Source organism: Meleagris gallopavo, chromosome 3, assembly GCF_000146605.3.
Source record: "Meleagris gallopavo isolate NT-WF06-2002-E0010 breed Aviagen turkey brand Nicholas breeding stock chromosome 3, Turkey_5.1, whole genome shotgun sequence".
NCBI lineage: Eukaryota > Metazoa > Chordata > Aves > Galliformes > Phasianidae > Meleagris > Meleagris gallopavo.
Window position 1 is genome coordinate 51,577,635 of NC_015013.2, and position 27,406 is coordinate 51,605,040.

The following is a 27,406-nucleotide window of genomic DNA, read 5'->3' on the forward strand; positions in this document are numbered from 1 at the left end:
AAGCTCAACTTTCCTTGACCAAGTTTAGATAAACCTATCTAGTAGTGTGAAACATCACCCCTGAGGAGCAAAGCTGTAATGCACAACAAGGATTATGCTTCCTTTTAGTAGCACTAGTTCACTGTCAAAAGCACATGGGCTCCTACCAATTTGTCTTTTAATTCAACTGTGATGTATGTAAACAAGACGCAGAAGCAAAAATAGATCTGTTGCCGTTAATATTTTAGCTACTATATTTTCATATAACAAACTTTCTACAGTTTAACACAATGCCTCTCTATAGGGAGATTTAGTCAAAGTCTAGTGTAAACTTTTAGTTATAGATAGGGAATATTATCAGTAATTCAAGTACTGTCCCTTAGGAATAAAATGGCTGTCTCATCTCCTGTAGATACATTTTTATTTGTATAACTGCTTTCTACAACTGACTTGAATTATACTTTTCCATTTTGTTTTTATTCTGATTTTGCTTATATTTTAATGAAACAAGTAGAAAAATACCAATTTTTAAAAAATCCTAAAACATACTAATCAGAGAATAATGTCAGTAGAAGCAATTCATTTTCAATGGAGCACATTTGACTTTTCAATTGTTTAAAGATTCAAACATAAGATATCACTCAATTTCAAAATAATTTTGAAATGCAAATATTTCTTTCCATTTTAAAAATGTGGGTTATTTTTCTTATTTTTGTCAGATATTTTGAATTGATATAACTCCATAAAAGATATAATTTCAGAGAACCAGTGTTTTATTTAGGAGTAAACTCCCCTATGAATGTTTCAGTCACCTCTTCTCTTGAATGCTTTCTTCAGCAACCAACCCAAATAAAACTATGTTTTCTCTGTCAATTCTGATTCAAGCCAATGTAAGAGAAAACTGCCTATTTGTTCTATTTTACTACTGCATATACTACTGTGATAAAAGCAGGTCTGACACTGTATTGCCTGGTAAAATCTTCTTGACTGAGTTTCTTTTCCTATCAAACATTTATTAAACATCTTCTTTACAGTGGCATAACTCATCCTTCAAACAGTCCTAATCAGAAAATCTCTAAGAATGTCATATGCCTTGTCACTCATGCAATAGATTAGGATGTTTATTTGCTCTTTATCACAAATCCCTTCTGATTACTTCTGTGATTAACATTCTGTAGTGTCTTGGTGAAGTTTAAGAATGAAGTCTTGAAATAATTCTACTGCTGAATCATCCTTATTTTTTCACGACAAAAACAATCACAAAAATATGAAGTTGTCTATATTTCTTAGGAGAACAAAGTAATCTTTTGTTTTCATATAGTAATCTGACAGAATTTGACAGCAAGGCAGTCTTCCATGATGGCAAATAGACATTATTGCAAGCCCAGCTAGAAAACAAGCCACACAACTGACAATCTGTGGCTTTTTTTTTCAGCCTGCTATCTGAAGCATATTCTTAGATTTGATAGGAAAAAAAAACTATTCGATTTTACAGCACATTGATTCTTCTTTTTTTTACTGTAAGCTACTCAGAAGAACATTGCACTGCATTATTTCAGATTGCTGTAGTGATCAACCAAAGACAATACAATCTCAAAGTACAGATAACAGGCAAATAATTATTTAAGCTCAAACTAAATGAAAGACTTGAGATTGGCTGACAACACTTGAGCTAGCTATTCTCCAAAATATTTTGGATTTTCACCAAATAATGCATAAAGTTAGTAGTCCTGCTGAAGCAGAAAAATGATCTCCAAAATGGTGAGAATTAAATGGGAAGAAAGTAAAGATAGAAAAATCTTTAGCTGTGGAGAAATCCAGTCTACTAAGAAATAAATACAATACGTCTGTAGGGCTCGTGCTATTGCTTGATTTTCACAAGGTTAGTACTAGGTTAATTTCCAGATAAGTATTATTAAGTAACATGCTTAATCTCAAATCAGATGGGTAGTTTATTGAATGTTACTACTCATCAGATTTCAAATGCAATTTAATTACATTGCTGTGATGTTTGAACACCCAGATTGTCCAATAATCAATCATAAAGTAGAAAAAGAAGGAAAAAAGGCAATGTTACTGTTCTCATCATCTCATATTAAGTGGGGTAGCTGATGAAATAAATATCATAGCGTATACGTTTCCCATATCTGCCACAAGAATGGTGTCTAAAGGATTGGAATCCAAAGACCTGAGAAAACACAAGTATACTGATACTTATTTTTAAGTTTTATTTATGCATCTCAAGTGCCCCAACAAGCATTTCAAAATATTTATATCTAATTGCACAGCTTTTGTGACATAGAAAGTAATCCATCTAAGGAAACCGCTGAGCAGTTCTGCCCAGAGAGACTCAAAATACCATTTCTCAGTAATGGTTTAAGGAGTTAGAAACTCATAACTTTGTGTATTGATTTGACTTGCACAGCTACCATAGTGTTGTGTTGGGAACTTCTTATGAAGTCTTTAGTACTTTAATAATAGCTTCCCTTTATATTTTCATTAAAGTTAAGGAGCTCAGAATCTCATATAATATTTCAAAAGTTGCCCAGATGATCTAATAAGAGTTGAAGACCAGTCAGGTAGGCTAGAAACTCTATAGGCATAAGCAAGGAAGGAAAATAACACAGAATAAAATCTGTATAAAGCTGGCACTGAATTATCCTAGTTCATGTCAAGCTTTGAGAAAACAAGTACGTTTTGTAGATTAAGCTTTTGTTATGCTAAAATGTCAGTACAGTTGCCTCTCTGTTGTAATAGTAATAATAGTAATTAATGAAGGACTTTCCTATTACAAATTTAATCTGGTTAGTTGATTTTAAAATAACATCTCATTGTGTTTACTATGGTTGGTTTGTTGTGCAGCCACAGCAATCTCTTACTGTACTAGAGACAGTCTCTGTAGAAACAGACTCCTCAAATCTCTTACTAGATGCAGTGCTTAAAAGTCATCTAATGACTATAATAGATTTAACTAGAACAGACTTCCATTTCCCTCTTCATTTTGTTAATTTTCTACTTGTTTCCACAGATAAATCATTTTACTTCTCTGTTCCCTGGCTTTAACCATACAGACTTCTAGCTATTTGGCTTGGGGACTCTTTCCAGGTATGTGTATACCCATTGAACACAATGAGGCACTGATCTCATTTTTTACTTTGGACATTAATATCATGCAAATACTAATATTCTTTACCAACTAATAATCTTGCCTTCAGTAATATAAAATGTTCAAACATGCTTGTTCTCTATGTCTCTTCTTGCAAGCAAGCACAAAAATCATAGATAAGTTTTTCTTTCCTACTATTAACTACATAAGAAAATAGAACTTGAACATGACTCCTCAATGAAACTCAAAAAACAAGAACAAAGAACAAAGAACACAAAAACACAGAATCACATGATTGCACCCAATCCATCTTTTAAGTAAGCAATTGCACAGTAACAAAGACATTATGCGGTCCAGACAGGCTAGGAAAGAAAACTCTTCAACAAGCTATCAAAGCTCAAAACAATTTCTTCACCACTGTGAAGACCAATGCAATGAGAGTCACTGTGTACTGGAGGACTTCTTTAGTGGTACTGTAACAAACACCACATATACTTCCATTACTTTGGAATTTGTCACTTCTCTCCTTTGAAGAAGTAAAAATCTAAGATTTCTGTCTTTTTCAGTATTCATTGCAATACATTGTCAACATGCATCTTCCACTATTGAATGGGCAGAATTAGAACTGTTTCTGGCTAGCAGAACCCACTGAACATATAGTTTTCCTGAAATACCTCATACATTATATTAGAAAAAGGATAAAATACTCAGGTTCCTCTCATCTGTAAAATCACAAAATTCCACAGTGGGAAAGAGAACATGCTTCAGAAGACATAATTAGTTTCAAACAACTCTTAAAAGTTGCCGAATGAATAACTTCCATTCTTCTTTGTGTAATAGTTCACAAAAACCCTTTTTGAAGCAGATGTCTTTGCACTTAACAATACCAGTGTCCAGGATTTAAGAGATCGGTGACTAGAAACTACTTGACATAGTGCTAGCACCAGAAAGTTTAGAAGCTGATTATAACCTCATAAACATATTTAAAGAACTACAACAGGCTCTGCTACAGATGTCTGAGTGGGATTTTTTTCAGAAGCATGTTATCTTGGCTGTAGCTAAGAGGATGCTAATAACTGTATTGAATGTTTAGTTTTCCTACAGTACCTATTTGTGTTGCCAGAAATTACTGTGGACTTTTTTTATTCTATACTAATATGTTGTATATCAAACAAACTAAAATTTCCATGTATAAAAAATATTATTGCACCTTTCTTTCCTAGTGTCAGTCATTCATTCATATAAACAAAAGCACTTTTATGGGTAGTATCTATTGCTAGACAACTATAAAATATATATTCTTCAGAATAGTTGATACATATACAGAGCTAGGAACTTATATTTAACATTTTAATGATAAATTAAATAACATAATGGTAGGTAGTTTATAACAATATAGATTATCTTCAGGAAAATGTCCTTAGATTATTTATAGGGAGTGAAAAGTAAGCTGAAGATTAAATTCATTAGGAGTAGTTGTCTTTAGGACTAGCAATTGAGAAAGTATTTGAGACTGAAGTTTCCTTTTCTTTAGAACATATATTACATAGCTATGTAAAAAAAAAAAAAGGATTTCCTTCTTTCTCAATTAGCTGGTCTTTGTAGAAAATTCTGTTTTTTGGAATAAGAAAGATTTGAATATTTTATCCCATTTCTTATCAATGCCTGCGATCCTGACTGGCTGACAATTAACCTCAACCGTAAAGAAAGATTTCAATTTTCCACATAATTGTTGCATTCTGAGTTAAAATAGTACTAATTTCCAGATTTTTAACCATTGTGTCAAAGTGGCTTTTTCAGTTCATCCAACCTACTTTGCACTGGAAAAGTTGCAATGAAAGGGAAACTCCAAGCTACCTAGGCCGAAAGCCATAGAAGAAACCTTTTTCCTGTTAGGTCATCTTGCACTGTATCATTTTTGAGATATTTTCTGATTATTCTCTGTATTAATAATTATAGCCAGGGTTATCTGCAGAGCCCACTGATGTGAGGGCTGGTAATGCTGACATATTTTCCTAAAACTTCAGTCTTTATTCACTGGGATCTTTGATCATATCAGGTGAAAACTAAGCAATGGTTATTCCAAGACAATCTGCTTATCAAAAAGACGTGAAAATGTTTTTCTATGTCTGGCCACTTCATTACAGATAATGAGCATGGTTATACCTCATCGCTTTCAGGAAATTTTAGGGAATTGTCCTGGAAACTGAAATGTAAAATTACTGTGATCATAATGTCTTGTAACTCCACTCATTTCTTATAGAAACAAGCAGTCTTAGGGTCCAAATCTGAAACTGTGTCAAACAATTCTGTCTTCACAGAAGTGACCTCCAGTAGATCACACAGTGTGAAGTAGTCCTTCTATTTACTGATTAGAGCCATTCCTGTCCCAAAAATACCCACAATGCTTAAAACTGGTTTGTTTGTTTTTTGTTTTTTTGTTTTTCCCATCAGTTAAATGACTTTTGGGAGAAAGGATATTGGCCTTAACAAAGACTTCTATATTTACTCCCCTCAAATTATTAGTTTAAACCAATTATAAGTTGAACACCTGTAAAGTGGACCTATGTGAAGAGCTGAGTGAACAATTTTAACCTACACAAAAACGCTGAAACTAGTCAAAAAAGTTACGTGATCATACGTTCACATGGCAGGAGAGACTGCTGGTCATTTTTTGTCAGTTAAGAGACACAACATATCAAACAAAAAAGGCAGGTCATTAATTTACGCTGACAGGACAAAGTGCACAGTTAAACCCAAGGCAAATGCATCAAGACAAAGCATTTCATTTCCCAAGTCTGAGTAAGAAAGATCACTAATCGACATAATTCCAAAACACTATACTGTTTTTCTGATATCTCAGGGTAAAATTAAAACGTAGCTTGAAGTGAATTAAAAAAAAAAATGCTCTTTGGAATAAAATATTATTTTATGAGTACAAAGAACAGCACAATAAAAGTCAGTGCAACTGTGCACTCTGCTTGTAAACACTGCTCATAATTGAAAGAGCAAGTGTAGATTTGCCCTAATGACAGTTGGTTTCCTGATGGAACTTGTAATTTGACAAAGCACACACAATTTTATTTTTTTCCTAAATAGATTACTGAAATTGGAATTTCCACTCTTAAATGTAGATTAGAAAACATACATTACTAAAAGATTGAATGTTACTGAACATTACACTCAGCTCTAACACACCGAGAAAATTATTAAAATATTTTTCCTTTAATATATCCCTGTATTAAAATAAGCTGGAACATTATAAATACTGATGAATGAGTAAGCATTACAATGTAATACTCATTTACTGAATTATATGGCATGAAGGATTATCTTTTAAACTTTAGTGCTCTTAACAGTAAAATCAAGTTCTGTTCTATGATTCGCCAACTTCCACTACAGTGTTACTTTGAATTAGAGGTGATATACAGTTTATGACAGCTATGTTAGCAATTCTAACATGACAATAAATGTTTTCAGGGATCTATTGTAGAATGTATATAATAAAGAAGCTAGCGACTTCGCTGCATATTCTCATTCCTCTTTTCTTCTTGAAGGGGAAAAAAGCTGCTCAGAATACATAGCTTTTGTGATTCCGCTGTTATGTACTGCTAAGAGAAAGAGTTGTGTTCTGATACAGCAAAGTCAGTGAAGATACTGAATTGTCTCTTGTTACTCTGTTTGTCTATCCAAGCATCGTCTAGCAATTCAGATTTCAAAATACAGGCAACAGTCATTGAATGGTAGCTTCCTATTTGCTTTAACTGACATGACATCTTTTATATGAAACATTAGAAGAGTTATTCAAAGGCTGATAGAGCAGGACACTGACCTGTGTGACAGTGAGAGGGTAGGTAAAACATCAGAATCACAGAATCACAGGATCATCAAGGTTGGAAAAAACCTTCAGGATCATCCAGTCCAACCATCCACTGATCACCAGTAGTTCTCACTAAACCATATCCCTCAACACAAAATCCAAATGTTCCTTGGTACACCTCCAGGGTCAGTGACTCCACCACCTCCCCGACCAGCCCATTCCAGTGCCTGACCACTCTTTCAGAGAAGTAGTATTTCCTAACGTCTAGTCTAAATCTCCCCTGGTGCAGATTGAAGCCATTCCCTCTGTCACTAGTTACATGAGAGAAGAGACTGACCCCAGCTCACTACAACCTCCCTTCAGGTAGTTATAGAGAGCAAAAAGGTCTTCCCTGAGCCTCCTCTTCTCCAGCCTGAACAATCCCAGCACTTTCAGCCGTTCCTCATAAGGCCTGTGCTCCAGACCCCTCACCGCCTTTCTAGTCCTTCTTTGAACCTGCTCCAGGGTCTCAATGTTTTTCTTGTAGTGAGGGGCCCAAAACTGGACACAGTACTCAAGGTGCAGCCTCATGAGAACTGAGTAGAGGGGGACAATCACTTCCCTGTTCCTGCTGACAAGACAGTTTCTGATCAGCTGAAAGAAAACATCATTCTCAGTCATTCAAAAATGATGCGAAAAGGATGATTATAAAGACAAAAGGGAACATACTGTAAATGAATGCTATTTAGAAATTTTCTAAATTATATTCTCAATATTCAAATTAAAGATCGTATTCTGGTTTAACTTGGCAGGCAGCTCAGCACTGCATAGGCGTTCGTTCAACCCCTTTTCTCAGTGGGAAGGGAAAGAGAATTGGGGGGAAAAAAAATAGAAATCACTGACATAAAAACTATTTACTAAGACAGAAAAGGAAGAGAAATGGAAAAAATAATAGTAATGATATTAATATACTATGTATTTACAAAACAAGTGATATACAATCCAAGGCTCAGCACTCAATGACTGATGCCCAGCCAGAGCAGTGGCTGCCCCTGGCTATCTCCCCACTGTTTTCTAACTTTTTTCACATGATATCACATCATAAGAAGTATCCCAGTGGTCAGTCTTGGTAAGCTGTCCTGGTTCTGTCCCATCACAGATACTTGTGCCCCCCTAACCTCCTTGCTGGCAGGACAGTACAAAAAACTGAAACCTCTACGCAGCACTACTCAGCAACAAGTAAAACATCGGTGTGTTATTAACACTGTTGTTTTTTTTTTGTTTGGTTGGTTTTGTTTTTTTGTTTTTTTTGTTTTTTTTGTTTTTTTTCCCAAAGTCAAAATTGAGCATCATATCAGATATTACAAAGAAAATCAGTTCTATCGCAGCTAAAATCAGGATGGATTGGTATGATACAATGCTTATACAACTCTCTTTTAACTTACTAAAGACTAAATTTTTTCATTTCCCTTCTTCCAAGTCAATAATTATTAAGAAGATTTTAAAAATACTTCTCACATTAATAGCCAGATTCAAAATTCACTGAATGCATTGAAAAATATTTAAAAAAAAATTAATTTGGGAAAATGACTATTTGTGGTGTTACAAAATTTGAGAGGAAAGACTTTCATGCTTTCATGAAAGGATGGCTTTCAAGCAAGCAAGTTTATCATTCAAGCAGTTTGCCATTCTGTTCTGTTCGCTTAGCCAGTTCTCAGGCATTGGGTTATTGACTCCTAAGAAACAATTTCCAATGTGTGGCTACAAAAATAGCATAATAAGCAGTTTATTGTGTCTAAATAGCAACCATGACATGATGTTTGTAGAGCACAGCACTAGCATATTTGTCCTCTACAAGTTGTTAATCAACTGCTAACTTAAAAACAGAAAGTGAGATATATCCACCCATGTTAAATATATTATGTTCATATTAAGACATAAGCCACAGTTCATTAGAAACATATTTTTGTATTTTACTGAAAATGAATTCCACTTTGTGCATTGAAATTAATAAAGGTTACAGAAGCAAGAAAATAATTTTCTGAGTGAAAAGATTCTCAAATCTGAGTAACTGTGTAGCTGATATGATTCCAATTGCTCTTGAGATAGATATATATTTTCTTCACATTCATCCAAAGAATCTCAACCAGGCAAAAGTCAAACACATTTTCTTATGTGCTAGCAACCTATTTACAGTGTTCCCATCTGAGGTGATTCAATTTACTCATCTCAATAATGACACCTGCACAGCATCTAAGAACACATATGAGACAAAGCCTAGCTGGACGATCAAAGACCAAAAAAACATGTACCTTCTTTATTCATTTTCACAAACTCAGCTCTATGAATATACATGGTCTTAGTTCCTTCTTCACACACATCTAATGCAATTTCTGAATCATACAGTCTTTTATTAAGTTTTGATTAGTCAAATCTACTCTCAGATTACAGATGGCACTCAAATTGATTTCAAAGTTAGCAATAGAATATGACAAAGGGCAACTAGAGGACTCTAGTAAAAATTGCCACCTCTTTGGAAATGCTCTGAAACAAACACTTCCTAAGGGACTATCTGAGCTCCACTGGCATTAAAATAAATTGAAACACTAGAAAGGTATTTAAAAAATTTAAGCAGGTCTCCAGAGAATTACAATCCACAAACATTTATTGCCTACATACAGAGCAGTAAAAATGCAAAATCCTTCTCAATGAACCAAAGAGGAAGGCTTTCAAATGAAGTTGATCCTTTATGTCTAATTAAACGCCTACTGTGCATTATTGCACTATTTCAGGTAAGTGGTTTCATGATTATTTCTTACAGATGACAAAATTGTGCAATACCTCATAAACACTAGAACATAATTCCCATTTTTCTTAATTACAGCAGACTAGATATCATTTCTGCTAACATTTTAATTTCATTAAATTTATACTAATCTGTTTATGCTTCCTTTAGCTAAAAGCTGACCACTAGAAAGAAAAAAACACAATATTTTCAACAAGCTTAAAGCTATCTTGTAAAAAAAAATACAATTCTATAAAAGATGTTGTTTAGAGAGGTCTTTTACTTTGTAGCAGCAGCATTAACAACAAATGGGCAGTTCAAATAAAACTATTAAAATAATCAGATATAATTTACTTGTTTTCATCAAGTTGAAGCTCTCAGCTTATAGCAGAACAAATTTCGACAAGCTGACAAATTCCTTCCATCAGCTATATATTTATGTGCTTTTCTTTGTTTGGTTTTGGTTTATTTTGGTTTCTGAAATAAAAACTTAGCACTGGAAGAAAAAGTAGCTCCTAAATGACAGGTTCCACAAAAAAAAAAAAAAGTTTTATGATGTCAAGAATACAAAAATTCAAAATGACATTCACATCTTATGTTATTTTTTATGTAAGATGAAAACTTTTTGGAACTTAAAAGGGATACCATGCAATTCTGTTACATTAGAGTTATTGTTAATGTCCTATTGGTGTAGTACGAGCAATTTTCCTTAAAAGGCTTTTCTTTTTCTTTGAACGTCAAGTCACTATGCCTTGACAAATCAAATGTTACACTTTATGCAACATAGAGTTAGGAAATTTTCTATCATTCAGAAAAAATAGTGGTATTGCAGTATCTAACTGAAAACAAACAAAAAAAATACTCACGAGTAAAGCAAAGTAAGCACAATTGAAAAGAAGTATTGAACAAAGCAAAGAAAAGAAATTAAAACAAAACCCAGCTAAGTTGAAATAGAGCTATGGTCCAATTAACATTTCAGCAGATATAAAGTGAATTAATATTTCTTATTGCTAAAAATCTTGGCTGCTTTGTACTATATTTCTTTTGATACAGTCTCACAGGTTCTGTACAGAATTAAAATTCTTACAAAATTATCCATTTTCATTATAGATAACTGTCTAACTTGGAAGTACACATACAACTGAATAGCATCTCAATGGTGAACACAGCACATTGAGATTGACAAAATTGTATCGATATGCACAGGATTGCTACACATCCGGGAAAATATATTCTTTGACTTTTGTTTCCTTTGTTTGCCTTTAACTTTCTGGTTTGTGATTTTCCAGGTGTTGCTGTATGGCTAGTAGGAACAGTCTTTTAACAGCACTAAACAATTTTTGAGCTATCAGAATGGTGGAGCGGCAGCTACCCCTTCACAGATATCGGTCCAGGTACTCCCCATTGTGCTTTGCAAAACTACTTCTGACTGTAGCTGTAGAGAAAGAAACACTGGTTACTTATTAATAAAAGCGGGTGATCATTATGGATTGAGATTTAAGACCTGTCTACTGCTCAGTTCAGAAAAGAGTTGTGTTAGTATCTTAGTTCGCTTGTTTGTAAGAGACAGCCTTGCAGTCTTTTACCATGACTTACATTTGATTGTTAATGAAAAATGAGTGAGCTTGAGCAACACTGATGCTACATCTTGCTGTACTGATGCAAACTGTTCATCTGTCTCACTGGCAGAAATCAAGGCATTAACATGAAGCACCAGGCTTTCTATAAAATGAATAAGAGCTACAATTATCTAAAACTCAGGAAAACCACTAAAAAAATTATGTTGAAAAAGTTAATGTGGATTTATGCCAGTTGTGGATAAGGCCCACAAATCTCTTTTGAAATATGAGGCTGCTCTGCTTTCTATTTTGTTATGTTGTCCCATGATGTCAGATGCAGGTGGTGGTGCTATGGCAGTAGCAGTTAAACCTTCCCAAAAACATTCCATTTTGTTGCCATGAGACAGGAGGCAGCAGAGGGGCAGTCTGACATAATGGTGTATGACATGGAAGTGCATATGAAGCAAAGGTGTGTCACTGAATGTTTCTATGCAACAAAATGACACCATTGATGTTTGTGGAACATTTCTAGAGACCAAACTGTGAACACAAGAACAATGAGGTGGGGTTGCATTTCAGCAGTGGCAACAGCAGTGTGAAAGATAAAACATGTTCTGGATAGCCATACAGATTTTATTTATTTATTTTATGAGCACAACATGCAGGGTCTTTTTCATCACTGGCAAAAATATATAGCTAATAGTGGTTACTATGTTAGAAAATAGTGCTTTGTAGCTGAGAATTTGCTCTCTTAAATACTGTTACTCTGCTCTCTATATCTGTTGTAGTTTCCATGGAGATAAAAAAAAAGGAGTTACTTTCACATTGACTTACCTATTTATACTTCCAGCAGCACATGACATTGTAGAGGAATGGTTGACTAAATCAACAGTCACATGAGCTACAACAGTATCTAGATTTTTTTTGTAAACAGAAACTCCTAAGCAGAAAAATAAGCTCATAAAAAATACAACATATAAATAATATAAGGCTTGTTATTAGTCATTTTTCACAAACTGTTGAAGTTCAAAGGTGTTTGAAAATCATGACAAAGTATCTCTTCTCAAGAAGATACAATAAGATCAGCAGTGTCCACAGAAGGAAGCATGTATAATAGTTGTACCAATTCAATCATCACATTCAGTCTTCATTCACAATACTTATTAGAAAATAAAAACATAAATTAAAAAGTAGCTAGTTAGATATTTGTGCTATTAATAATTGCTCACAGTATAATAAGAACATCAGTTTAGAATCTTCACATAGCTGCATAAAAGCTCTTACTACAGATGCTAAATATGTCTTTTTAAATGTTTCTGTATTCGTACAAAGTGAATGGGTAAATGGATAACTCTATCCCACAGGAACATTCTATTTAAAAAGCTGATGCTATGAGACCAGACAGGGGGGTAGGCATTCCATCCTTCAGGGTGAGGAATCAGAGTGGATTTACTTTCATTTTCCTCTGGAAGTGTGAAATCTGAGACGTCAAAGAGAGTTCATCATTGAAGTACATCCTTTATCTGTCCCACGTCAGAGGTGGGAGGCTGAGCCAGAGAGCCAATACCCACAGACAACCCTTCAGAGCCCACATTGGGGTGTTCACATCCCCACATTTCCTCCTCTGCAATTTGCTTATCGCAGCAACACTGAATGTGCAGAAGCTCAGAGGCAGTAGCCACCAGAAGGTGACAAATTTTCCCCACCATTCCCACAGTCAGCCATTAGAAGCTGGCATTGTTTTCTTTGATTAATCAGCAAACTAAGCAGCCAATAACATTGTTCTTAGTGAAGTATTTTAGAGGAGCCCACTGCGTCCAGCAGTGCTTTGGAGACTGTCCCAAAGGGCTGTGTGATCTTGGGGTAAATGCAGAAGGCCTGTGTAGTCACATCCCTGTGTGACTGACTGTAGGAAACCTGCTTTAGCAGGGAAGTTGATCTCGATGATCTCTAGACATTTCTTCCAACCCCTACAGTTCTGTGGTCATTCTTCTCTTTTTTAATGTTACACAGAAGAAATTAGCATAATGTGTCCAGTCCAGCTAGCATATGGTAAAGCAAATACCAGCAAAGTATAAGACAAAGAATAGGTGACATCTATTTGAGACAGCAATTTGGAGTTGATACTACAAAGAACTCAGAGAAAAAAAGCATAAATCCTGGACAACTTCTGTTGTTTTAGACTACATAGAAAGATGAAAGGAATGAAGCTCATACTTCTATTAGTGATTAAAGTCACAAGATGCTTTAGAATTAAAGAGAGGATATGGAACTCTGGTGAGATTTTTTTTAACAGCAGTGAAAAAGATTGCAGTAATTTTTAATGGAGCTGCAGGGGCAGCAAGAAGAGGAGTGCTGTTAAATACACTTCTGAAATGGTGTTCAGTATTTTAAAGCAGGAATACTACAGGGAGAAAAAAGAAAGAAAGGACAAAAAACTGCTGTGAACTGTCTCCTGTAACAAACTCAAAATCTGTCCTCTGTCACTCATAGTATTTAAGACCCCATGACAGAGGACAGATAGTGCCTGTGTTCTGAATACCACTAAAGCTAGAATTTCTCTAAGGAATCTTGCTTCAAAATCATCACCAGTTGTTTATTTTAGTCTGTTACAGACTACAAACAATGAATCTGACAAATGTTGAAAGATGATTCAATTCAAACTTTATATATTCAGGCCAGGACTACTGGCAGGTTGCTAAATTTTACCAGCAATGAAACAATAGAAGCATTTCAATCACCTCAAAATAATTTCAGGGTACTCTCATACTAGCTTTCCTCCCCAGTGTTGACAAAACTCATAATGGAATACATTTTAAAGATGAATAATGCGAGACAATTGTTTTCATGATCACTAAATAGTGCAATAGGGAACCATATACACAGCAAAGGGGAGAGTATTCTGTTCCTCTCAGATGTTAAATGTTTTGTCAGAGTAATCCTCTCTGCAGCATTAAAGTTGGTACTGCCACACAGCTACAGGAAGAAATACCAGCTGGTACATTTTTTAACTCCTCCTAGATGCTGAAAATGATCAAAATAACAATATCTAGCAAAGGACAGAAGTAAAGTTAATTGCTAAGTAACAAAAGTAGCAGTTCTGAGATTCAATTCTCATTTAGCCTAAAGCACTACATATCTTGTTTGATTTGGCAAAATAAAGCTGAGGGCAACATTCATTTTTCCCTCGATCTTTTAGACCCATGTGTTTACTTCTTACTGAAAATAAAGACTGACTGTGGTCATAGTTAGTATACAGAACATAAAAGAAATAGGGAAATGATCTGTGCTATAACTGAATCAGAAAATCCCAAGTCCCTTAAGAAATTACCCCATGTAACCTGATTTTCCTTCTCTTATACACTACAGAATTATATGCCTAGTACTCATCTGAAGAAATATACACTATAGATTCATTCTAGCTCTATGTGCAATGGTATAACTGCTTTTACAATAAATACCATTGAATATTTAGTCAATATTGGTTCTTTTGTTCAAGCCAACAATATTGGCTTGAACCATATTTGAAGAATCAAACACGCAGGATAGACATTTAGAAAGAATCTGCTAACTGTGATTAGAATAGTCTTGGATTTAAGTCTTTCCGCTTTGTTATTGTAAAGGTGAATGAATGCCTGCAGAGGAGGTGGATGCCCCATCTCTGGAGACATTCAAGGTCAGGCTGGGCAGAGCTCTGAGCAACTTGATCTACCTATAGGTATCCCTGCTCATTACAGGGCATTTGGGCTAGATGACATTTAAAGGTCCCTTCCAACTCACATGACTCTATGACTTTATGTATAGTCTTGAATATCAAATATTGAAAACTTAGAGATAATTCTTAGTATAGCTAAAAATTCATAACTGTTTGGCTCAGTATTTTCTAGCACTTTTTGCTAACAGATTTCACTTATCTGATCCTCAAAACATTTCAATTTTATGTAGCAAATATAAATTTTAGAGAAAACTGATACATTCTTAAGGGTATTTAATTAAAACAATGGAGGGAAGGACAAATTCGTTTAAGACTAAGGAATGACATTTCAGTTCCTCTTGATCTTTTTTCTAAACAAAATCTGACTAATTCTTGTGTAATTACTTTGCCATTGGAGGTGTTAATGTACCTCCAAACAGTGATAAGTGATTTTATTGCCTGTTTAAGAATCTCTGGAAAAAATATCTGATATGTCTTGGAATGTCTGCATTCACATTCCTGAAATTACCTTTCTCTGTTTATTCAAGAAGGATCAGTTTTAAATTTCAATGTCTTGAAAATTAATAAGACACTAATCGATTTTGTAAAACATCTAGAAGTTATTGTGACAATAATTTCAGTGCACAAGATATTAAAAATATGCAGATTTTTAAGACTTATAGTATAAAAAAAAATTAATGTTCATGCCTCTTTCTATAGGTAAATTAGACTGAAGATAAATAACAAGGATTGTGTAGCTCCTCTGATAAATGAAAAGGGAGAACTGGCAATAACAGGCACGGAAAGATAATCAGCAAGTTTGTTTGCCTAATTCTGCACTGAAAGTTAGGCTTCCCATGTCTCTCACATCCCCGAACTTCAAAGGCAGGAACTGGGGGAGAAAAATCTCCCCTCTGTAAGCAAAGAAGTAGTCTGAGACAACAACTGAGACTAAATCTGCAGAGCCTGATGACATTCAATCCAGGGTCCTGAAGGAACAGGCTGATGTAGTTGCCAAGCCACATCATGTTCAAAATGTCACAGCTATCAGATGAGGTGCCTGGTGACTGGGAAACATTCCTTGCATTTTAAGAGTAGAAAGGAGGACTTGAACTACAGATCAGTGAATCTCATGTCTGTGCCTGGGAAGATCATGGAACAGATCTTCCTGAATGCTGTGTTAAGGCACATTCAGGACAAGAATGTGATCTGAGACAGCCAGAACAGCTTCAACAAAGGACAGATCATGCCTGACTAATCTTCTATGATAGCGATGACATCAGTGGACAAAGAGCAACTGAGGTCATCTGCCTGGACATTCTCAAGGCCCTCCATACGGTCCCACACCACATCCTTAGCTCTAAACTAAAGGGATATGGATTCAGTGGGTGGACTATTATGTAAATAAGGAATTGGTTGTATGTCAGAACACAGTAGGTACAACGGATAGAATGACAACCTAAGGGAGTGTGAACATTTGATTATGCAGATTATTCAACATGTGTACAAACTCATTTCTTTGATACTCTTAGGTGTTGGTTTTTGTTTTTTGGGGTTTTTTTTTTTTTTGCTTGCTTACAGTTTTTTGGAGAACATGATTTTACACTGATTGATAATACCTTAGATTCTTGTTCTGAGTAGAAAATACACATCGTGAAAATACAACGGGGGAAGGCAGGTACAATGTTTACTATGAAAACTGAGGTAATTATAGACTTCTGAGTAAAATATATATATATATAAACATGTAAATAAAATAAAATACACTACTTTTAGGTAAAGTCAATCTGGTGTAGAAATTTCACTTATATTTTTATGTACATTATGGTGGTCTCACTATATGGAGATGTAAGATTTCCTTGTAAACAAAAACAGATGCAAAGTGTCAACTGTAATAACTAGAGAAATGAAGGTAAAAAAAATAAGGATAAAAAGATTTAAAGTGTTATATTTTTCTGAAGAGCATCTGCTTCTCCGCAAACTGAATTAAAAAAAAAAAAAAAGACTCAGTTACCGTAGGAAAGAAAAAAAGCATAGTGAAAGTGGATGAAAATATAGATGAATATGCTGCAAAGAAATAAGGTGATTTTGATACCTCTGAAAGAATAAGAGGAACTATTGCTCACTCCTCAGTGTGCTTTTTTTGGTATGAATGCAAGCTAAGGAAGATTTTTTCTATCAAGCTGGAAAAACAGTTTGAAGCCTTTGACCTGTACGAATAACTCCTCAAATCTTTTAATTACAGATAAAAATACCCTTCCTAAGCCAGACAGATCAGTCTTCTTATGCTAGCTCCTGTACTAACTTGATTACAGGAACTCTTTCATTTATTATTTACATCTTCACATGAGCTTTTTATTTGTATATTGCATTCTAACTGATTTCACTACATGAGACTAGTTAAAATAAGTACAAAGATAATTTGAAAGGTTTGGCTCTGCTTGCAGGTAAAATCTTGCATCATTAAAATAACTACTTTGTATGCTATTAAATGAAGAAGTTTTAGTTGTATCAAATCATTTAAAGTTAGCTATTTTACTCTCTTGACAGAAAACTGGAAATTGACAATTTGTGCTAATTAATTTTATGTTTGAGATACATTTGTATAAATAAACTAGGCAATTCACATATACATAGTATAATTTACTCTTGTTAAATAAAGAACATTACTGCTGGATCATAGCAATCAATGCCTTAAAAAAAAAAAAAAAATCAAGCCACTGATCTCTCCAAATATTCCTTGGAAATGTTTGGGGACATCTAACAGAATTAAATGTATAGACGATCTTGATGCTGGGAGAGAATTTCAATATTGTCATATAATGCTGGTGACATGCAGATTATGGATCAGAGGACAACACGATCACTGATTTAAAAAAATAGCGTATTCATAGAATCACAGGGGTTGGAAGGGACCTCCAGAGATCATCGACTCCAACCCCCCTGCCAAAGCAGGTTCCCTACATCAGGTCACACACGTAGGTGTCCAGGCGGGTCTTGAATATCTCCAGAGAAGGAGACTCCACAACCTCCCTGGGCAGCCTGTTCCAGTGCTCCTCACCGTAAAGAAGTTCTTGCGCACATTTGTGTGGAACTTCCTATGCTGCAGTTTCTGGCCATTTCCCCTTGTCCTGTCAATCTGTACAGATTTTAGTCTTCTATTTCTTCTAAATTAATCCTTACAATTCTACAGCATATTGCTAATTTTAATTTCTTAATAAAGACTGAAAATAAAGCCTTAACTTTAAAATCAGGAAAAATTTGTGAAATTTGTGTATTGGGACCTTGTTACATGACATTGTCACCTTTGTTGACAAAAAGATTTTATTTTTTTTAAATGAGAGATCAGCAGTGTGTGCCATACTCATTACATGTTATTTAAGTGTTGGGAGAAAAATCGAAACTACTATATCTTTCCTGAAAAATTATTGGCATGAATATTTTTTTAATAAGGTACATAGATATTTTCCATCCCCATGAAGCAGTGCTGTAAAAGCAATTTTTAAATGCTAAATTTATATCTACAATAGCAAATAATATGCCCCATGAGAAGGAGATACATTAAAAAAAAAAAAAGTCAGCTTGTTTTGAGGAGAGGATTACATTAATGTAAAGTTCAGAGAGAAATGGATAATTTTGAGTCAGCTATAGTCTTGTCGACTCAAACTCATTTAGTGTATTCCTGGTTTGCTTTGTTAGGTTTTATTTCATTTAAAAATTCAAATTCTGCTCCAAAACACTGTTCTGTGATGTGAACCAAAACAAGGTAATCAGGGACAATTAGGAGATACGTTCAAATATGCTGATTCAAACTAAAAGACTAATATAAAAATATCTAAAAGAAAGTTGCTCATGTATATCACCATAATATAAATCACTTGTAAGTGCAGCATCATTTCTTTTGTTTTCTCAGGAAGGGACCATACTAGATGATTGTGTGTTCTAGTGAATTGCAAAGTAATAAGCATGTTTATTTGTTCAGCAGACAAAATCAAAATCTGTAGGGAAGGAATATGCCAAATTTGGTAGGTAGTAATATTACACCCAAGCACAGTTTTTAAAAGAAAGTTGCAGATTGCAGGTGTGTAAAATTTAAAACTTTATGTTGATTTATACAGGTGTGATACACATGGTGTACAACGCTTAGACTGCACATATATCTGAGATACATATGATGCAAGTATAAACCAGAATAAACACAGTATCTACAGACTGCATGTTCAGTCATGATCTTTTGTTGTAATATTTTTGTACATCTTCACATCCTGTTCTGAAGTACAGGATTACAGGTATTTTAAGAAGATGGTGAAATTGGTTATTTCCACAAGTTCAAATTTCAATAGACTTCGTATTCAAAAGTCTATTTTTTCCTGTAGCTTTACAGAATAAGGTAGAAGTGCGAAGCATTCTTCCATAAAATGAACTTGTTTATTTCCATTATCCTACTAAAGCTTTTTTCTAGGTAACCTCTTTATGTTGTAGAAAGAAAAGATATGACAGGTAAGTTCATAATGTAAGTAGATTTGAGAGTTTGATAGCAAGAACTTTTACTGATAAGTTTTACTTGACTATATTCATCTGCTGTTCTCCTTAACCCTTTTCTTATAAAAGAACTTAAATTCAGTCATCCTACAACCAGTCAGAGAAACGACGATTTCCACTGCATTCTATAAACGACAGAGAACATAGTAGTGAGAACTACAGGCTGCAGTCTGATAGCAATGACACTAAATGATATGCTATGCTGGTTAAATAAATCATTCTTCAATTAGAACCAGTTATACAAAAAATGGACAGATGTATATTTTCTGCTGGGATTTATACAACCATCTGGCCTTGTAATTTCCAGACAGAAGTTTTACATTAAGTTCTCATACTGAGATTCTAAGGTATTTCAAAGATTTGTGGGGATTTTTTTCTTCTTTTTTTTTCCATGTACCTGCAAGATAGATGAAGTACCCTCAGCACTTAAGTTTGTTGATGACTAAGGAAAACTGAATTTTTACATATCATGAGATCTATAATACTGCTAAATAGACCCTTAATAAATTCATTCTTTTAAAGGCTTGTTACAATTAATGAAAATAATACCTTCAAAGCCATTTGCAGAGTCAGAATTCCACAACTCAGCAAACATTAATGATACAATTAAGTCATAACATTTTTTTCAGTCTTGCTTTTCAGTCAGAAGCCATCTTTAACTTCAATCCATAAGACAGTTTCTCACACTTATCTTTTTATTGTTGCAGGACAGCTTGTGAGAAACCAATACTGTGAAGCAGAACAAGGACAAATATACTAGGATTAAAGATGCTGAAAATTCAAGTAGGGATCACAGTAGAGATGGATAACATCAAGCAAAACAGGCAGTAACACATGAGTATGTTAATAAAAGAAAGTTTTAAAAATCTGGAAGGCATATATAGACTGAACTGAAACACATCACAAGATTTATTTTACCTGAATAATCCTGCACATGTGTAAGTAGTAGGTGACAACATGAAGTTTCTAAGAAATTCACAGAAAAATATTGCTCCTTTTATGAAAACTTACAGCATGACTTAAGAAATGGACAGAATGTTTCCAATATCATTTTGATAATTTCTTATTAAGAAATATGTTGATTTCTGATAATATCTTAGATCTTGCTATTTCAGTCTTTAAATGTCTGATTTACAGATCTGAAAGTTGTGGTGTGAGAAGAAGAGAAAGTTATCACAATAAGAGATGTAATGCTTTTTTTTTTTTTTTCCTTTCCACTTTCATACAACTCTCCAATGCAATCTGTTTTTATTTTCATATTAACCACATAAGAATCTCCTTCCATTAGCTCATTAGTGCAAAAACTGCCTCATTGGCTCAAAAATCTGTTCAGTTTTCCCTCTTATATTTTTACCTCTTCAAACTCTCTTGAAATGTTTGTCTGTCTTCCTTCACGTAATTCCAGTTTCTCACTGGTTTACCTCTGGGACATTCTGAAGACTTATTTCATATAATAAACATACTGCTTATATAATCCTGGATGATTGCAAAGTTACTAGGCTGCACACTTGCGTGCAATAAATCCCATGAAATCAGCTGCACCAAATTACATGCAGGATAGAGGGGTGTAAAATTTGAGAATGGGACCCCAAATCATACACTGGTGAGGTGGATATTTTTTGGAATATAATCTGGGATAGCCTATAGCCTATGTCTTCCTCAGATAAACTCTCAAAATTCAAGATAGATATGTCTACTTCCCAAAAGCTGCCACTTCCAAGAACAGGTCCTTATGAAAGGAACACGAATGTTCATAGAGGAATGAAAATCCTTGTCAATATCACAGTCCTTCCAGCTGCAGAAAGGACAGCAGGTAGTGACAGTCACCTTGCTACTAAACATAATGTATGCTTTCCAAATTCCACTCTAATTTACTGAGTCATGTAAGGGTCACATATTGCTTCACATAGTACCATCAGGGTTGGAAAAGACCTCCAAGATTCATCCAGACTAGACGTTTCCCTATTACCAATATAGGACTACTAAGGAACATCCCTTAGTACAACATCTAAATGTTTCCTCCAGGGATGGTGACACAATCACCTCCTCGGGCAGCTCATTCCAGCATCTGACCGCTCTTTGGGAGAATTAATTTTTCCTAATATCCAACCTGAATCTCCCCTGACACAACTTGAGGCCATTCTCTCAGGAGGCCGAATCCCACTTCGTCACAACCTCCCGTAAGTAGACATAGAGGTTTTCCATGTTTCTTCTGGAGAAGAGGAAGCTCAATCTCAATTCCCTCGACCATTCCTCATTAGATTTGTGATTCAGAGTCTCATCAGCTTTGCTGCCCTTCTTTAGACACATTCCAGGGCCCTGATGTCTTTCTTGTAGTGAAGGGACCAAAACTGAACATAGTACGCAGTACTTCAATTACTACAGTTTGCAGAAAACCATGTGCTTCATAACATCTTCTGCTCTTACTTCTTGAAGATGCAGAAGTACCTTGTACTTATCACTTTATGTCTCAATAATTTTCAACTGACGCTTGAACCTCAGAGTTATTCCCTTCACCTGTGCAAGCTATTGTAGGGCATCTGATTTAGCAGGGAGGTTGGGCCCTTCCAACCTATGTAATTCTGCAATTCTGTAATTCCTGTTGCCCTTCTATAAAAGATCATTTAGGAGCCCTGTGAAAGCTTGCAATGTATATAGAATATTTACAGTGCCAATCAGTATGTTTACAGAGTAGCTTCAAATTTATGGTAATGACCTGCAACTCGGAAACAGCTTGACTAATCTTCTCATTTAGCAAGAATAAAAAGAAAACAGAACAAAACAAAAACAAAAACAAAAAACAAACCACACAGCCCAGCAAAAACCAACCAACCATTCATCCAAACCATCAATTTTAAAAAAGAACAACACAAAAACACAGGAGTCATCTTGCAAACTAGGTAGCTAAACAGTATTAAAACAGTGAGAATCCAGTCTAGGTCAAATAGCTCTAAAGTGGCCTTTAGTAAGGAGAAAGCTCATCTGTAATCCTAAAGTATCTGCAGATGTTAAATTCTCACTAAATTGCCACCAGAGGACAGATTGCTCATTCAGTATTATATATGCTATAAACATCACAGTTGCAAACAACAATTATTAACAACGCTGGTAAATAATAAGCAATCTTCTTCAGCTGTAGTTAACATTCAATAAAATTTAGCTAGGATAGTTTAAGGCTACTAATAGGAAATAAACACTGAAAGGAAATTCAAAGCAGGATATTTACCTTAGCAGAGAACCTTTAGCCATTTTCTCTGTTACAGAAATTATATTTTCTGAAGTTTTTGCGTGGAGGATTTTTCTTACTATTACTAGACAAAATACATGGGTTCAGCACAAGCCTTTTTAACAGAGTGCTTGACAAAAATCCTGCAGTATTTTGAAGCTAAAATTACTTAGACAATGCTTTGTTCACCCTCTTTTTACTATATATCTTACAACATTATGTAATATTAATATGGTAAAATAGGTAAAGCTAACAATAAAAAAAATAAATACTTACTTTGGAATTAGATATTCCATCTTCTACTGTCATTCCAGACTTGCAGCAGATCTTTGTAGAAATTGTTCTTTGGAAGGCTGCTATAGATGTAATATTCCTGGTGGAAGTTTGTTTTTAAGAAGACATCAGGTTGGACTTGTTGGGTGTTATCACTGTTGTTTGCAGAGCATCTAATCCAAAGACAGGAAATTGCAGGCTGATTAATATTCTAGGATTATCAAAATTCAGTCAAATGGCTATATACAAAAATTATAGATATGGGCTGAACACTAAACATTAGGTTGAACAGTGATTAAAATAAAAACAAACAAAGAGAATGCAGACATATGAAAGGGTATAATTTGTTTTCATGCTAAATATATTTTGATTAATTTCACCTTTCTTTTTAAATACATCACTTTAGTTTTACGACCTTAGACAGTGGTTTTGAATAGAATTGGTCTTGCCTAATGCTGAAATACGTTTTCAAACTGTAATTTCCAAATCTTATTTATCATTAAAATTGTTTCATATAGTTTTCATCGTTTTATTTATTTATTTTAACAAATAATTACAGCCATCAGCATGAAAAAATATAGAATTAATTGTTCTACTATGACTGTGACATACTGAGCACTGGAAAAAGCTGCCCAGAGGGGATGCAAAGCCTCCTTCTCTGGAAGTAGTCAAAATCTGCCTGGATGTGATTGTGGGCAACATGCTTGAAATAGGGAGATTGGAGTAGATGATCCCAGTGGTCACATCCTCAACCATTCTGTGACACCTTCCCTCTACTAGCATTTTTCTTTATATTTTAAAAGATACAAATTTAGTTGTGGAAAGAAGAGTCTTTCCCCTCTCCCCCCCAATTATTATATTTGAATCATAAAAGGCTTTTAAATTTCTTTCTTCCTGAATTCTGTTCATATGGCCTGTGTATTGTGAAAGTGGCAAATAGCATCTTCAAGACCCATTAGCTTATAAATTCTTCCTGACCGTGACAGCATATTCTCACTAAAAATGCTCATATTTTTCCTCCTTTACATCACATTTTATGGCACAATAATCAAAAGATAAAAGGATACATTCCAAATTTAAACTGAAGCCTACCACTAAAATCTTCACATCTCTTACACAAGATATTATTGTTACACCCTGTTTATCTCCGTTTCAGATATCTTAAGAGATTGAATTTGAGTAGATCAGCAGAAAAACGGCTAATCATTGGCTCTAAAGTGATATACTGCTATGAACTCATATATAAATACTTATATTCAGCTATAGTGTTCCCTCTCTACAGCTACAATATTTGCTTTAACCTATAGAATTGTTAGTCCTGCTTAATCAGCAGAATGAATAATTTCTTCATCTACTCATAGTGAATATGCCAGGAAACTTGAAAGAGGCTTTTATTTTACTTTTTTTTTTGTCTTACTGAGAAAAATTGTGGCTTCTTAAAATTAAAATGCATTGCTTGACTAAGAGTAATCCATTCTTTTCTCAATAGAAGCAGTATTTCCAATCTCACAAAGAAAGAAGGAAAAAAAATGCAAATTCTTAAAATATTCATGTACTCTTTAAAATTGTACTGAATTATTTGCAATGTATCTTTGATATAAAATGTGCCCTTCAGAATCTTCAGCTGACCTGGAACAACATATTATGAGAAAACACTTTTATTACTTTTTTTTTTTTTAAGCAACAAATTCAAGTATTAAGATAAAATTTTATCAGCTTACATTCAGCAACTATGGTTCACTTCATACAGTTCTGAAAATGTTTCAGCTTGATTCTGTTCTCTCAACGATACTATTCTGAATGCTCCCTTAAGTCCTTTAGCACAATGGAAAGCTCTCAAAACTTCAGTTTTACTGTCATTATGAAACCAGCCTTTCATAGACATTGTAACCTTCTAAGCATGAAATAGTCCATGCTAAAACCCCATGGTCCTGTTAAGAGCTAAGACTTTCATGAGCAATGTTATTTGCTATCCCAAGGTCTTCCACTGCTAGAAACAAAACAAAAAAATATTAGCCACTTAATTCATCTATAAAGAATGTTTTTAAGATCACAAAAATTGGGATATCACACTTTGAAGGTAAATCTTTTAGCTTATAAGTTGTTACTCATGCATTTTTATTGTACAGATGAAGATGTACTCAATGAGAAAATATACATTAACTATTAAAGGTAAGAGATAGTAGCATAATGAAAGCTAGGCTTCTAAAATTCTGAATGCATAAGTAAACTCCATTTTGTCAGTTCTTTGTAATAATTTTCTGCTTCTGCTCAGGAGCCTGGAAAACCTTCCAACAGTAATTTTTCTTCTTGTCAACATATTTTATATGTAAACAGATGAAAAGAAGTTCCAGAAATAAAATACTAAATGCAATTTAGTAGGAAGAAGTGCTGTTTTGCTAGGATGAATGTATAACAGATAGTAACATCCAGAGGCTCCCATTCTCAAAGCTGTTATATAAGAATGTGAACCACCCCAACATTTTGCCATTTGCCACTGAACCTTTATTGCCAGTAAAAGCAGACTGGTCAACGTTTCCTTGCCTTGAGACCATGCCATCAGTACACAGCCTTGCTCAGTAGCCAAAACAAAGACCTGCTTTCACCTTTTATATGGATCAGACAATGTGCTGAGGAAGTAGCACTTGTCAGAGTGTTTATAGGGCTCTCATTTATCAGCTTACTACCCTTTGGGTAACAGATACAGTACTGTAGTATGCTTGCCATAAACTACCTTTAATTCAAACCAGATTAAGTGTACATACAATCACTGTCTATAACATCTGAAAGAGACAGAAACAATTACACATTTATGAAAAAACCTCACTAAAGTGAAAGAAAAATCAACAGTTAACTGGTTATGCTAAAATTACATACGAAAGGCTCATCAGGCTGATCAGCGGCTTAACACTAATCCCACTCACATAAAAGTTTATTGAAAGGCCACAGACAATGTTATTTTTCTGGATGTGAATCAAGCTTTAGTAAATTTGCTAATCCACAACACTATCTTTTCTACAAATATTCCAGGAAAGCACTTCTTCCATATGTACATCTAATAACAAGTTACAGGACAGACTTGCTAGTCGACCATTTTACAATTACTTGGAACTTCATAAAAGTATATTCTCCTTCTATTCTCTTTGCTCTTTTTCCTGAAATAAAGAAATGGTTTGTCTATATATTTTTGCAGTAATTTGAGTTGTCAACTTGATTTTATTTCCATTTCTGGCAACAGCAAGCTACATTCAGCTGCTTTTATTCTGAGATAAAAGTCTTCAATTTTTAGTACAATCACACATTGCATTTCAAGAATTATTATACAGTCAAAACAGTTTTCTTTGTCACTAAAAGAATCCTGTAAAACTGAAAATGATCTGTGTGTATTTTGAAGGATATTAACCAGAAGAGGACAGCGAATTAAATAGAAAATCTAGAGAAATCACAGAAGAGAATAAAAGAGATTATTCAGAGCAAGAGAAAAGAAGTTGAATATTTAAAGAAAGAAAGCAAATAAGATGTGTAAATGTCAGACAGAGAGAAGAATAAAAAGGGTTTCAGAAGCTGAGGAAAGAAGGGGAAGAAGGAATTCATCTGGAATAAAATAAAATTTCTGTTGTCCTTGCTTTACCAAGAACTCCTAAGAAATTCATGGAAAGAAAAGAATTGTGTGACTAACATTTTAGCAGAAGTTTTCAGTCATACAGCTATAGTATCAGAAGCTGCATTCAATCAAGAGAGAAAGAGATTGATCAACATCTGATCAAAAGTAAAAAGATTATGTAATTTGGCAACGGTTGCTACCATTTGAGCTCTAGAATTACTAGACCTTTGAGTTACTCATCAACTACATGCTATGCTCAAAGATCTTGAGCAAGTGTGATAAGTTGCATCACAGAGTTGTTGACTTCCTTATCAACAATGACTCCATCCCAGTGGGAATTGATTCCCAGAAATCTTTGTGAAGCCAGTCTGTGCAAAGCAGTTAGTCTCAACTGCTTGTTTCCTTTTACAGGCTGCCGCAAGAAAGCAAGGTAAGGCAACACACTTTTTTTTTTTTTCTTCTTTTTAAATTGTCTCTTCCTTATTTAGGTGATAGACCTGTAGCAAATGACAGAAAGTAGTTTCTGGATTGAAGGGGAAGACCTTCTTTGAGAACTGTATTTAGTCGTTTTATCTCTTAGATCTTCCAATTTTTTTCTTAGAGCTTCCACATACATTCGGAGCATCAATATGCAATTTCAGAAGGTTAATTTTTCCACCTCACATGAACAGAGGGAATACCACTGCTGATAACCAACTCAAGTGAGCAAAAAGCACGCATTCTGAATTTGTTGCTTGGGGACCATCATAAAGAGTAACAATTGGAAAAGATGGATAATTAGTATTGTATGGATCACTGAGCTATGTGGCTGATTATGATTATTACAAAATGACTACTAC

At 34.5% G+C, this 27,406-nt stretch overlaps 1 long non-coding RNA gene across 1 annotated transcript in view; it reads right to left on the minus strand.

The window, feature by feature from the left end:
* Positions 1 to 10,222: 10,222 nt before the first annotated feature.
* LOC104910309 overlaps positions 10,223 to 27,406 on the minus strand; it is a 34,038-nt gene continuing 16,854 nt past the window's right edge. The window contains exons 2-3 of the long non-coding RNA XR_004159246.1: positions 22,967 to 23,136; positions 10,223 to 11,104 (exon numbers count right to left, since the gene is read on the minus strand). This is a non-coding gene — a long non-coding RNA (uncharacterized LOC104910309). The remainder of the gene's footprint in view (positions 11,105 to 22,966; positions 23,137 to 27,406) is intronic.